Source organism: Argiope bruennichi, chromosome 1 (assembly GCF_947563725.1).
Source record: "Argiope bruennichi chromosome 1, qqArgBrue1.1, whole genome shotgun sequence".
Classification (NCBI taxonomy): Eukaryota; Metazoa; Arthropoda; class Arachnida; order Araneae; family Araneidae; genus Argiope; species Argiope bruennichi.
In genome coordinates, this window is record NC_079151.1 from 97,138,899 (window position 1) to 97,153,455 (window position 14,557).

The window sequence follows — 14,557 nt, forward strand, 5'->3', positions numbered from 1 at the left end:
TCTTATTTTAATCACTTAATTTTCTTTAAGATGTCAAATCAACAATATTATAATTTACACAGGATGATGAGTGCGCTTAAAAAAGTGCTTAAATGAATGATGAGTGCTTAATAAAAGTTAAAATAAATATAGATAAAACGAAATATTTGAACTAGACGCAGTAATGCAAATAGAAGCCAATTAGTATTTCAAGGATTTTGTCTTCACATCTGTAAACTATACCTAAGAAGTTTGCTACCAAATTTCAATTAAAACTAATCTTTTGAGCAACATAATTAATTTTGGGGAAAAAACCGCGGCAATATTTCACCATCACTACGAATGATTCATATAAATACCTGCATCTTGAATTCTACATTTTGAAACTGTTTCCCTGCAGTATTCTATTCCAATTAAACTAGGTATGACGAAATATTTCAATGCAAAACGAATTGAATATGAGTTAATTACCCAGTAAACAGGTTTAAAATACTAATTAAAATCAACACATTGAAATAGTTTAAATTATCTAAAAATTTTTGAAGAAATTACATTCAAACTCGTTACAGAGAAGATTTAGAAATTAAAAATTGGATGGAATTCAAAGAATTTCACAGTTTCAAAAGAATAAAAGAATTTTCTTAGATTCAACATGCACGCTCAAAAAGAATTCAGGCTTTTACTATGCTTTGAAGAATTCCGTCACAGAAATAAATGGAAGGGAATAAAATCTACTATACTGCCTTCAGAATTCTGTCGGTAAGTTTTGATTAAATAAACTAAATGGACGGATTTGAAATTGAATTGTAATTAAATGATATAATCCCGGTGCTCATTAAATTTTCATGAGTCGCAATATGTTACTCTGAGCATTTAATGGCTATTTGTTCACAATGACAGTTTTACTGATATCTCTAGTTCCAGATCTAATTTCATATAACAAGATTTAGAAGCAAAATGGAAAGAATGGGGATTCAATGCATTCTCAATTAATAAATTATTAAGAAGTATATCATATCAATGATAAGTAAAAGATAAATACTCTATAACAAAGTAGTTTATAACCTGAACATAATAAGATTTAAAGTAATAAAAGGCGTTCGTCACTTTAAATAATTCTATAAATTATAGTTCTCCTCATAAAACTACATATCAATTCTATATATACATATTTATAAGTATAGAAGAAAAAAGTTACTGAGAAGGATTAGCGATTAATCCAGGAAATGAGAAAAGGAAATCGAAGCAGACATCTAAAACCTAACGTCGATATTATTTGGAAAAATCGCTAAGATTCTTTTCTTTTTGTTATATATATATGTGTGTGTGTGTGTGTGTGTGTGTGTGTGTGTGTGTGTGTGTGTGTGTGATGATATTTCTTAATCAAATTTAACACTTAATTAATTTCCTGATTTCTATCTTAATTTAATTTATATTAATCTCATTGTAAAATGTTCTCTTATTTCCTGATCCGATTCCACTTTTTATTTAACGCGCACTCTATAAAACCGTAAACTCAGCATGTTCTCACGCTCTGAGCAAAGGGATAGAATTCCACATTCTTTTAAAGATACCTAAAATTCCCTTGCCTAAATCGACACATGTTGAAGAAATTCCTATCAAAATCTCATTCTAAAAGCCATTGAAGGGAAAATTTTGGTCTCTTTTGTTCTTCTGCTCTTGTGGCGCGATGTAAACTGACGTATTTCTTATCACTTATTTTTTGTAAGCAAATTATGCTTCACTGTATGAAAGAAAGTGGTTTTAAAATTTCAAAGGTTTCTTCTTCAATTTGGCCACGCAACGGCTTAATATATTACTTTCAGAGAAATCTACCATAATACCTTTTTCACTATCATTTATATAAGAGAACATAAAATTAGATTTAATATTTTTCAGGAATGAAGAAATCCACATATAAATAAATGTTTTGACAAAACAATACAAGGGCTATTCAGGGATGGTTCTCGGGATCCAGCAAACCTGTTCTTTCTCTAAATTTCCACACCACACCATCAAAAGGAAAGAAGATTCCCTACGAAGGATTTAACACGGGAAGAATACAAAACAGAATATTAGTGGAATCGGGTTTCAAACCAGGAACACTCAGACTATTGCAGAATTTCCCTTGTACGTGGCAACACATAGTAAATAAAGGCATAAACCCATAGTAAATAACAAATAATTCAACAAATGAAATATTTCATTTAATGTGAATAGCTGAATTAAAATATTCATAAATGTAATCATTATTTTGTAAAGCATTATAGTAAAAAGGTCGGTCTAAGAATTAATATAGATCTAGTTTATTTTTTTCCCAATTAGCTCATTGTATTTTTGAGTTATTGGGTCACACATGAGGAGATATAATTTACGATTTAAAGAGTTTGGGTTTGCACACAATATTAAATAATATATTATTAATACAAATTGTCCAAACTATGATTCCCAAATACATATATCTCATAGCTAATAATTATAATTATTATTTTACATACACAAGAATGGATAGAACAGATCAACTTTCCGCCAAAAGATTTCTAAACTTTGACAACAACTTTCAGTTTTGAACATCTTTATAACAAAGTTCACCCATCTAATTCACGGGTACAGTATGCAAAAAGGAAAAAACAATTTTTGGGACATTTTTGGAGGACATAGCGAGATCTAAAACAAGGATAATCATGAAAATCATGAGGTCAAATTTTATTGATAATTTTAGTACATTATCTTTGTACATTTCGCATAACGGAAAGTAAAAATTTTACATTTGTAAAGCCTAAAATAAGTATCACATTAAGATCAATTTGGTGACATGTGTAGCATTATAATAATTCATCATGTAAAGAAGAGATAATTATAATTATCAGAAGAAAAATTTATTCTTTTCTGAAAGAACACTTCGGAAAAAATAAAGTTTCAGCAAACTATTTTATTTAACACAAAAGACAAATATTACCAAGAGAACTTCATTAATTCCAGACTTGTTTACACATTCTGTATTTATAATATTTTTAGAACAAAATGAAGAAACAAAGCGTAGGATGCCCAGGGGAAATTAAGAGAGTCCATGAGGAGCAACTGACGAGAGATAACATATAATGAAATCTATTTCCCACTTAGTTTCTGGTTAAAAATTTGATGTACAGGAACTACAGAAAACATGAATTAGATTTCAGAAGGCCATTTATCGAATATAATTAAAAGTAACTATATAAATAATTGCAGTAAAAACATTTTTAAAAAAACATACTTCTTTATGAGCATAGAAAAACGATTACTTTTTCATTTCAATTATTATCTTTTATTAATATATAATTTATAATTAATTATTTTAAATATTAACAAATTTTGACATTAATTGTGTTTCAAATTCATCACCAGATGGCGCAAACTGTTTGGTTTGTAAAACGCTGGTAAAATTAATCGATTGGCTGATAATTTACCTTTAAAATATCAAAATGGGAGTTTTGCAACCAAAAAACACAAGTAGACAAAACGTCAACTAAAAATGCACTGATCTAGCAAATAATTTCATTATTCAAGTTAAAATTTAATTTTGGATCCAATACATCTATTTACATGTTTATTGTTTTTCAACTTGTCTCATTCGTGAAGTTTAAACGTTGTAACAAAAATAAAACAAACAGATCATAATAAAAATTCTTAAATGGCCTAAAAACAATTATTACAACTGTGTGTAGAATTTACAGCTAAATTCGCCAAAAAGGTAGAGTATCCGTTTATTTGTTTGTGGATGCGTATGACTACATTAACTCAGAAACACAGTATGTTAAACTGTTTGTGATCTTAACATCAAAATTAAGGAAACATGCGAAATTTTGGAATTAATCGCTGAATAGATTACTTCAATTATATATTCTTTTTAACCTAACGATTACTATTTCGGAACACACCTTGTAATTTTGAAACGTGGTCAGATGAACAAGGCACTCTAAACAGCATTCTCCATAACAAGCGTTTATGCATCTTCAGCTACAAGACATTTGATCTCAAAGGATTTAAAGCATGTAAAATTCCTCATTTAAGTCATTTATGGAATCGGGTTCCGAACCTAGAAACTTTAAGCCCCGAATCACGATCATAACATCAGATCATTATCGCAGCTATCTGGTGGAACAACCATGTAAGAAAGACAAAAGAATAACACTCCTGCTGTTTCTTTCTTTCATTAGGCTTAACTTCCAAATTTATTTGAAATAAAAAACTACCTCCCCAAACAAAAACGGGAATCCTACAAGCAAATGAAAAAAAAAGGGGGGGAGTTAACAAGCAATATTCTGCAAACTTTTTTAACCGTCCTCAGTACTTTTTTTACTGCACAAATATAGAAGAAATCGATTCATTCCAAAATTAACATCTTCTAAGGAACTCTTCGCGAAAATTCCTAGACAAACAAATCCACGGTATCTGGAGACAGACAAGACTTTCCGTCGGATTCAAAACTCGGAAGATAAACACACGGTCAGAATCCTGGATATCCTTTGCTCGAGGAAATTTATTCAGAGAGGAATTTCCTTTATCGTAACGAGATTAGAAACTACGCTCGAAAAATTATTCAAGACATCGGACCCCCACAAATGATCTCTTTTCTTCTCCTTTCCCGCCCTTTTGATGGAACACCTTTCGAAACGATATTCGAGCATTCCATTCCCGGTAAAGTGAGATGGCGAATAAAAGACGCCAATTAAGCATCCCCTTTATTAAGAATTTCCTGCACCAGTTTCCCATTTCCCGATATTTTTAACCGGCGATATGTCGAAGGTCTGACTGATAAAGCAATTCAATTAGCCTGAAAGGGATGCTTTTAATCTGACATAGGCAATGGAGGGTGACCGATTAAGCCTTTTGGAGAAGTAAACCTAGCATAAAGGTGGAATGGGTCTTTTCAGAACATTGCAGGAAAGATAAGAGTTGATGCCGCTCAGAAGAAAAAGGGTGCAAGTAGGCAGCTTGAAACGCTTACATGGACTATCTTTGGGGAAATGTTGTTTTTTTTTTAAATGCTATTCAAAATATGTCAATATTTTATTAACATTTATTATATCTTCTGCAATGTTTTTAAATTTTGGTAAACATTTAACTTCTGTCATGATGTTATTCTATTTATTCACATGGTAAACTAAGGAATGGAAATTCCATTGCGGTTGCCATTCTAGCAAGTCAAATTAACTTTTGCTCAAAATCATTTTATTTTACAAGAATTAAAACAAAGACGTTTTCATTTTAAAACATTAATTTTCTTAATTATATAAACCAGCAGAAACAGTCTCCCCAAAACTTTCTCGCATACTCACTAGTTGCCTAGCATATCATTGGCGCCCAACAGTTCCGAGAAATTAACCTTTGGCGCGAATACAGCATTTCTCTGAATCTATAATATAATCCTTGTTGAGCTATTTGGCGATTAATATCTGTAGAATAATATCCGAAAATTTGCGTTTTGGATGCGTTTTTTCCAATCGATTGAAGACCAAAATTTGACACAAATCTGCAATTGTAGTCACAACATCCCATACCAAATCTGATATATTTAAATAATTGTGTCTCTGAGTTATCACGTCTAAATGTTTTTGAAAACGAACATACCAACAGACGGTCAATCCCTTGTTGGATTTGACACAAAATTTAAAAGTTGTCTATACTATAGATGTTAATTCTGCGTATTGAATTTCATCTAGTTAGCTCTCTTCATTTTGTAATTGTCGTGTTAAATCATATTCGAATAGCCGGACAAACAGACTTTCTCTGAACAGATTTTGTTCAAAATTTGATAGAATCTACGAATTTGGTGTAAAGACCGTATAACAGTTCCACCCGTCTAGAACAAAGCGTTTCTCAGTTATCTTTATCATAGACATTCGGATATTTTCAAAAAATGTGCTCTTTGAACTCAGAGAGGTATAAAATGTGGAAATTCGACAAAATTCGACGATTACTTTCTTATATACGTAGCGTAGAAAAAGTAGTCTTTTAATTGCTGGCTATAGAGTAAGGAACATGTTCATGAACACTAAAAGCCAGACACATTTTTGTTTGATATTATTTTTACGATTTCAATAAATTTGTAATCAAGAAATGTTGTACTGGTGACAATTGGTGCTCTAGGTCTTATTCCGTGATTCAATGTGAATTATGCGAGGAGTCAGTTTAGGATTAGTCAGAGGATTTGAAAAACTATTCGGTAAATTGAAGATGGTAGATCTTACAAGGATGGCAGCGTCAAAGTCTGTAGATAACTAAGAGAACGATGAGGGGGGGGGGGAATCCTTCATTTTGCTCAGATATTATTTTGTGCCTTTCTATTCTAAACTCATCCGTCTTCAGTGTAATATTTGTGAAGTTTTCTTTTAAAGCAGAGATTGATTCCAAAATAAAAGCAACATGCGAAAAAAAGACAACGGAAGAAATATAATATGAATATTTATCATATTACATTCATTATAAATATTTTAATGCGATTACCGACTCGGGTGATAAATCATTCATGATAACAAAATATAAAATATTTAAAAGAATTGGATACATTCTAATCAAATTAAGTATTAAACACTGATAATCGATTCTTTCTGTACAAGAAATTTGCTTCCATAGCGAAAGTTTATTCATCATAAAAAATAACTTTCGAAAGAATTAAAAATTAACTGCTGATGCTGCAGTATATTGCTTTAGATGTAAGAAAATGAATATATTCATTTTTCTTTTCAGTTGTGTCGAATAAAAGCGAATCTATAAATCTAGGATTTGATATCTCTGAAAAAGAAATGGTTTTGCTCACATTATGAACGAAGGAATTTAATTGAATACTTTCAGTGAATTCAAATAACAAACTCCTACATAAAACATTAAACAAGTAGGAAATTAATACGCTATTGATTCCTAGACTTGATTATAGAATTCGATAATGTCGTTATTCCCGAGTTTATAAAATTGATAAGGATTAAAAAATAATTCGAATCAGTACTTGAACCATTCAAAATAATAATAAGAAATCAATAAAAAAAAACATTTATTTATATTTTATTAATAATCTTTCCCTATATTATAAATCAGTTTTAAACAGATTTGATACAGAAAATAGATATGTATAATTACACTTATGCTATATTGAGTAGAAGATAATCGTATGAATTTTATGGCACAGCTATCTTTGCTAATCCTTAAAAATAAATCTTGAGAAAAGAAATAAGTAATATGAGAAAAAAGATTTTAGGGCCCACATTATTCTTCAAAACGATTTAATACCCTTCCTGCAAATAATTCTAACAACAATATACTGGACAATGCAGTCGGCATAGTTTTATTTAATAGACGAGAGGGCTGTCTGGGGGATATTGTGCCGTGTGGAATCTCTGGAATTGTAGGTTATTAAATTCTATTATCTCACTCTGGGCGAAGAGGAAATTATACAGGGTGTCCACTAAACGCCACCCAAAAGCTAATTTCTATATTATTAGAGATAGGCATATACTCATATTCGGAAAAGTGCTCTAACTGAAATAAGAAATTATACTTTATGTGGTTTTAGTATATTATATATGTACATATATATATATATATATAATGATATTTTAAAATCTAATTTAAACTAAATTTCCTAACTTCCAGTTTAATTTTTAAAATATTTCTCTTATTTCCTGATCCCATTCCACTTTTTCTATTTAATTAATGCAACAGAAAGCACTGTAAAAATTGCTTTCGTCCGTGGATTCCACGCTCCGAGTGAAGGAATAAAAAATTACTGACCTAAACAAATTCTTTAAAAATATCCCTATAATTCCCTTACCTAATTTCGACACGTGTAGGAAATCCCTACCAAAATCTCACAGTATATATTCACAGGATAAAATTTTCATTAGCCTTTCCTCATTTCTCTTGTGTCTTCTGTGGGATGTGCTCATCGCTTATGTTTGTACATAAATCATGCCACCCGGAACGAAATAAAACGAAGTTAAAAATTCAAAGTGTCTTTCCTGCCTTTGGCCACGATTCTGCTTCAAAAATTATGTTTATATTATATATATATGCAATTTCCTGTCTTATTGGTTATATTTAATAAAATATTCTTGATTTGCAATATTCTACACTAAAAAAAAATCCTCTATTTTGAGATTAAAACATAATGAGTTTTGAATCTGATTTGTGGAATTTTCTTCAAATATATTGTCAATTCTTTTAAAAATTGTTTATATTGCAGATAACGAAAAATCTCTTAAACTAAAGTAACTCGGCATGATAAGAGAATGTTCGCCTAACATTCTTATCTTTAGTAATAAGTGAGTAATGGAGAAATGCAATTTTCCTCAATCTACGAACTCGACCGAGATTTTCACCCTCGCTACAAAGCAATCTTCACCGTGCAAATTCAATGAAAAACGCCATACAAGAATTTTCAAATTCCCATATTTTAGAAGAATTAGAATTCTAGATACCCATATTCAAAGAATTCCCATATTCTAGATACCCATATTCTAGAAGAATTAGAATTCTAGATAACCATATTCAAAGAATTCCCATATTCTAGATACCCATATTCTAGAAGAATTAGAATTCTAGATAACCATATTCAAAGAATTCCCATATTCTAGATACCTATATTCTAGAAGAATTAGAATTCTAGATACCCATATTCTAGAAGAATTAGAATTCTAGATACCCATATTATAGAAGAATTAGAATTCTAGATACCCATATTCAAAGAATTCCCATATTCTAGATACCCATATTCTAGAAGAATTAGAATTCTAGATACCCATATTCAAAGAATTCCCATATTCTAGAAGAATTAGAATTCTAGATAACCATATTCAAAGAATTCCCATATTCTAGATACATTAACGATAGATGCAAATTATTTCAATTGAAATAAAGAAACGAAATAATTTCTTAATATAGATATCATATTACTTTGTTCCTTTTCTCCGAATCTTCCCTTCTTTATTGAAAAATATGCACAATTTTGAAATAAAAACACAAGTGAAATTTAAAAATAAGTTCAAAATGTGTTTATGGCGAGTGATCTGAGATCTCGAGAAAACATGTGCGTTTGCTAGGAAAGGAAGGCATGAAACAGAGTGAGAGTCATGGGAAAATAATATGATTGTAATCAATATGATTCTATTCATATTCCCTAAATTACCAATAATAGACTCATCTGATATCCCGGATGCTTAATTCTCTGCCGTCTTCTCCACAAAGCATGGATAGAGAGATTTTAAACAATAATCAATATTATATACGTACCGATATCTCTTAATTTAATGTAAATCTTAATTTCCTTATTTTTATCTTAAATTCGTTCATGTTACATCATTCTGTTATCTATTATGATTCATATCTCACTTTTTTTTGGTTAATTATTTCTAACATGCTATCTAAAAAGTTGCTGAGTTTGGAACTTCTCACGCTCAGAGTGAAGGAATTAAAAATCCCTCATATCTGCGCATCCCTTTCAAAGATACTTAAGATTCATTTTCCCAAGTCTACAACTGTCAAAGAAATCCCTAACCGAATCTCCTGGAAAAATCCCTAAAAGAAAAAAGAAATATATATCATTTTGTTCTTGTGCTCCGTCTTTCGTCCTCATGTAACAATTTTTGCCATCCTTGAAAATATAAACTGAAATTTGTTCCAAAAGTGTTACCCTTTCGGTCATTGCCAAAATTGTGCTTTTTAATGCATATATCATATAAATTAAAATACTCAGAAATGCCGCAAGATGAAAGGTAGGGGGAATTAAATGCCTGTACACTTACAAAAAATTCCATATTATTATGTTCGTTGCCAGCATTAATTAACGACAAGTCTACACTAAAAAATATTTTTTAAAAATAAACCCCTCTCGTTTTTTGCTTATTTAATATAATTACTTTTAAAATGCAATTCTATTAAAATCAATCATTTGTTCGGACATTTTAATCCTCTTCCCAAGACGACGAAAATATTTCATAATAATCTTGTTGACTAACACAAACATTAAAAAAATTAAAAATCGATACTTTTAATTATAAATCATAAAAAATAATTGATTAAAACTAATCGATTTCTCGGCTTACAAGTTAATCCGGTTTTTGTCACCGAAGAAATCAATTTTCTAACTTGAATAGAAAAAAATAAATTATTTAAAAGTTTTTTTTTTTTTATCCCGAGTTTTTGATTTGTCTCAGAGCGAAAATGGTGCATGACATGACTTCAGAATGAAAACTAAATCAAAAAAGACTTCCAAAAGATTAATAAAAACTGTTATTTTATTTGATTACAAAATTAAGAAAGCGACTACTTAAATATTATTTGTGAAAAAAGAATAAGATTTTTAACATAGTTTACTATACTTTAAAAAAACATACTGAATATTTTTCGTATTATTAATTTGATAAATCTTCGTCAAATCTTAATAGCTAGCTTTTTAATCCAAAAGTGCTTCAATTTTGTAAAAAATTGTAACAAAAACACATATACAAATACTAGCATAAACCATTCAAAAAGTCAAAATTGATTTTATTTACATCATAGACATTGATTAAATTTTCAGATAATGTACAAAATTCGACATTGCATACTCCCAAGCATTTAAATAATATTTTTGCTGAAAGAGATGTCATATTGTTCAACAAAAATTTCACTAGCCAAAATCCCAATTTAATTATTGTGAAATTATTTGACAAAAATACACTAACTACATTAGAAATAACTAACACTAACAATAGTAACACAAAAATACATTAATTAAGTGTGCACATGAAAAAAGTAATCCTTACGATACTTTATAGTATATTCTGTTCAATTTATATACTTGATACCATAATGAGAAATAATAATCTTAATTCAACGAAAATTTCCATTTAATGTAATAAATTTAATTCTATGGTTTAGAATGCCAAAGGAAGTTCCTTATTTTATTTTGCTACGCTCAACATTTTACACCCACAGAGAAGAAAAAAATACCTATTTTCGCCTCCCCCCCCCTTTTTTTAGAGATTTAATGAAACATGAATGTTTTAGAAAAAAAAATCAATTTTATTTGCTTCGTTTAAATGTAATAAAATACAGATTAATCAACATGCATTAAAAATATTTTTGCCAATAATTTGATCAGACTTAAGAACAAAATGTGCGGAAAAACTAAATTTTTGAAATTGTACAAAATTAAATACTAATTAAATTCGTAAAACATGCACACGCATACATGTGGCAGTCATTTATTAAATCAGATAAAACATTTTATATATTTTGTGTCCGGGTCTTCATGCGTTATTTTATTATCATGTGAAAATATGATGTTGTTTTGGTTAGGCGGTTTTGAAATCGCGTAGGCAATGAATATTGGAGCTCCAAATCGCGTAGGCAGTGAATAAAGCATAAATGGCAATTTTCATCATAATCTTTTAATCGCATATATTTATTTTTTTACCTGCTATTACCAGTATTACATTATTATTATGTATGCTTCTTTGAAAGCAGGTGCATTTTTCAAAGGTTGACCTGCTTTTACCAGGATTGCTTTATTATTACGTATGCTTCTTTGACAGCAGATGCGTTTTTAAAAGGTTAACGTAGAACTATGACATCATAGCTGTTACTTCATTTCAAAATCGGCCGAGCTCCAAAACTTTGTTTGCCAACTAGGAAAAATTGAAAATGAAAGTTTATAAAAATTTATATATACAGTCTTTATATATAGAAAGTGAATGAGGGGGGAGGGAATAGAGACCGATAGAGAAGTCTCGTGATTGTTTTAAACCGGTTTAAACTGGTCAATGACTTAAATTAATTAAGGCAAATAATGATTTAAAAATAATAATGTTCTCACATGATAACTTGAAATTTGCGATCGTACATTTCATTTTAATTCCTTTATTAATTTGTTTTCATTTTGTAAAGAAACTTAATGTGGCATTTTAGAAATACAAATTTGTTTTTGCTTTAATACAAAATCGTTTTAGAAGATTTTGCGCGGTATTCGCCCTTCATGTACTATGATAAAGACAATTTAACGGGATTGATGCCAAAATATCATATATATTATATGAATGTAATAAAAACATTGGTTTGAATTAACAAATACTGTACAGCATATTAATACTTTCTCTGCGTTTTTATATCACTCTATTCTTTATTTAAAAAATTTAATGCTTCACTAGTCGCAAAATCTAATAGTGAGGATAACAACTTTGTTGCTATATATTCCACACTGTTCTCATTAAGTTCAATTTTATCTAATCCAAACACATTACGATACGGCTATATTTTTTTCAAGCAATCATTCCTTAATGTGACAATCCACAGAGTTTTAACTGCAACTCTACAAAACGAAAATTAAAAATGTTCCAAATTAAATTTCATTTATTGCCACAAATCAAGATGGCGTCAATTTGGCGAGAATTTTAACGGTGGAATGTTTCATGTTCATCCTACTATAATATCATTCTAATTACAATTGACAGATAACATAATATTTGTAATGATTAAAAAATCCCGTAATATTTGTAACTATAAATTAAAAATTAAAAAGCAGGAAGTAAATAAAATTTAAAAAATTATTGTTAAGACACATAAAACCGTGTTTTAAAAATTGTTTTATAAAATTTATTATTTTTTTTATTATTATTCATTTTATCTATGTTAGCATCCTTCAAAAATATAAAAAAAAATAATGAAGGAAAAAAAATGTGAAGAATATAAATAAGAATTTAATTTGCTATTTAAAAAATAACAGATTAAATAAACGAATAAAGTTTTCACTAATGAAACTACTTTTTCAAACTTACAATTATTTTTCAATTGTCATTGCACAGTAAGAATTTTCTTTAAAGCCTTGAAAATTTATGCACCGTAATTAAAATGAGATACTAAAAACTATCAGCAAGATATTGAAAAAGGAATACGGTGATACATTCCAGCATCATAATCCCCAAAAGGCCCAAATCCTCACTAATAAAAATCAATCAACTGAACACTCTCCAACTCCTAACATCGATTTCAAGCCCCAAAGAATCATCAGTTCCCTACATTTTTCAAGGAAATTAAAAATTCCGATTCATTGCACCGAATGATTCGCTAATTCAATCAAGAAGTGTTCGCATCCAGGAATTAGATTACACGATGAGAACTTTCCTGTAGTAACTTAATTCAGCTTGCATGCAACTTCAATAAATGAATTACGTACTTACTTTCTAAGTCGACTGAAATGTTAAATGACGCGATATCTAATGAAAATTATAGCGGAGATGGTACTTTCCTTGCGCTTTCGGTACACTTCTTTTCCCAGATGAGTTCCAATATGAGCATTTGAATCAACACAAAATCATTAAATGTTATTTAATTATAAAGAATTCCTTTCGTGTAGATTATAAGTGCATGAAAAAAAGGTATTATTATGTTTGATAAAAATCTCAATTTTAATATATAATTAATGTCTGGAATAAATCAGATGAGAGTCTGATATGAGAAATATTACAGATGCATCTTCCAATTTTTAAGAGGAGGGAGCAATTTCAAGATTTAACAGCTCTGGTTAATAAAACTGTTAAGATATAAATAATTTAAAGTCGTTAGGGACAGAGAATTATTCGGAATAGTTTATATGGATATTATCAGAAATTTCATTCGAAAATGAAGCAAGATGGTTTAGTTTCCGAAATACAGTTAAAGCAAAATATAATAATAACAAATGAGACAATGATAGGAAATATCTAAATGGCGGCCAAAATCTGCTACTGGAATCATCCAGAAGTATAGCAAGCAATTCAAAATACAGCTGCAATGAAAAATGAAGATAAATTAATAATAAAGATAAACAAAAAGGTGAAATGAGCTAATTCTAAATAAAACTACAGACAATACAGAGGTAGGAAATATGACAGAGGATGAAAACGTCTAAATAATTAACAGAAGAATAGTTATTACGATTATCAAGAGGTATAGCAAACAGTCCGACTAAGTAGTAAACAATTACATATTAAATAACTAAATATAGCTGTATACCAAGAGGTTGGTATACAATTGCAGTGCAAATATGGTGGTATTTAATGAAACAATGAAAGGAGCTACCCTAATAACAATCAGAAACAGCAATTGGATATATTTAGAGATAAAAGGAACAATTCATAATATTATTGATAAGCAATATGATGATTGATGACAATGGAAAAAGATGTCTAAATAGCTAGTATTGGGTAATGGAATTACTGGAAAGAAAAGAAGAAAAATGGCACTGTGGACAAGAAATTATTTATTCTTCAATTTCCTCTTCTCCTCTCATATTTGGTTCTAAAATGTGTAATAAATGTATTAATATTTTACCTCTAAGGCAAGTCCTTAAGATGCCTAAGGCGTGTCTACCCTCTCTCCTTCCAGCTTCGTCACCATAATTGTCATTTATTTAAAGGTAGAAAATTGATTTAATCTTTAAAATGTACAACGTTTTTTGAAGAAGCTAGCAGTGTGAATTGCATTCAGATCCAAATATACAATAAATTGTTTTGCACTTTACATCAGCTGATATAATAACAGGTAGTAACTTTTTTGAAACACCCTTATCATTACATTAAGGAAAACT

General features: G+C 29.4%; 1 protein-coding gene across 2 annotated transcripts in view; it reads right to left on the bottom strand.

The window, feature by feature from the left end:
- LOC129966673 (TBC1 domain family member 2B-like) overlaps positions 1-14,557 on the bottom strand; it is a 259,741-nt gene that overhangs the window by 37,218 nt on the left and 207,966 nt on the right. The gene's annotated exons all lie outside the window — the stretch shown is intronic.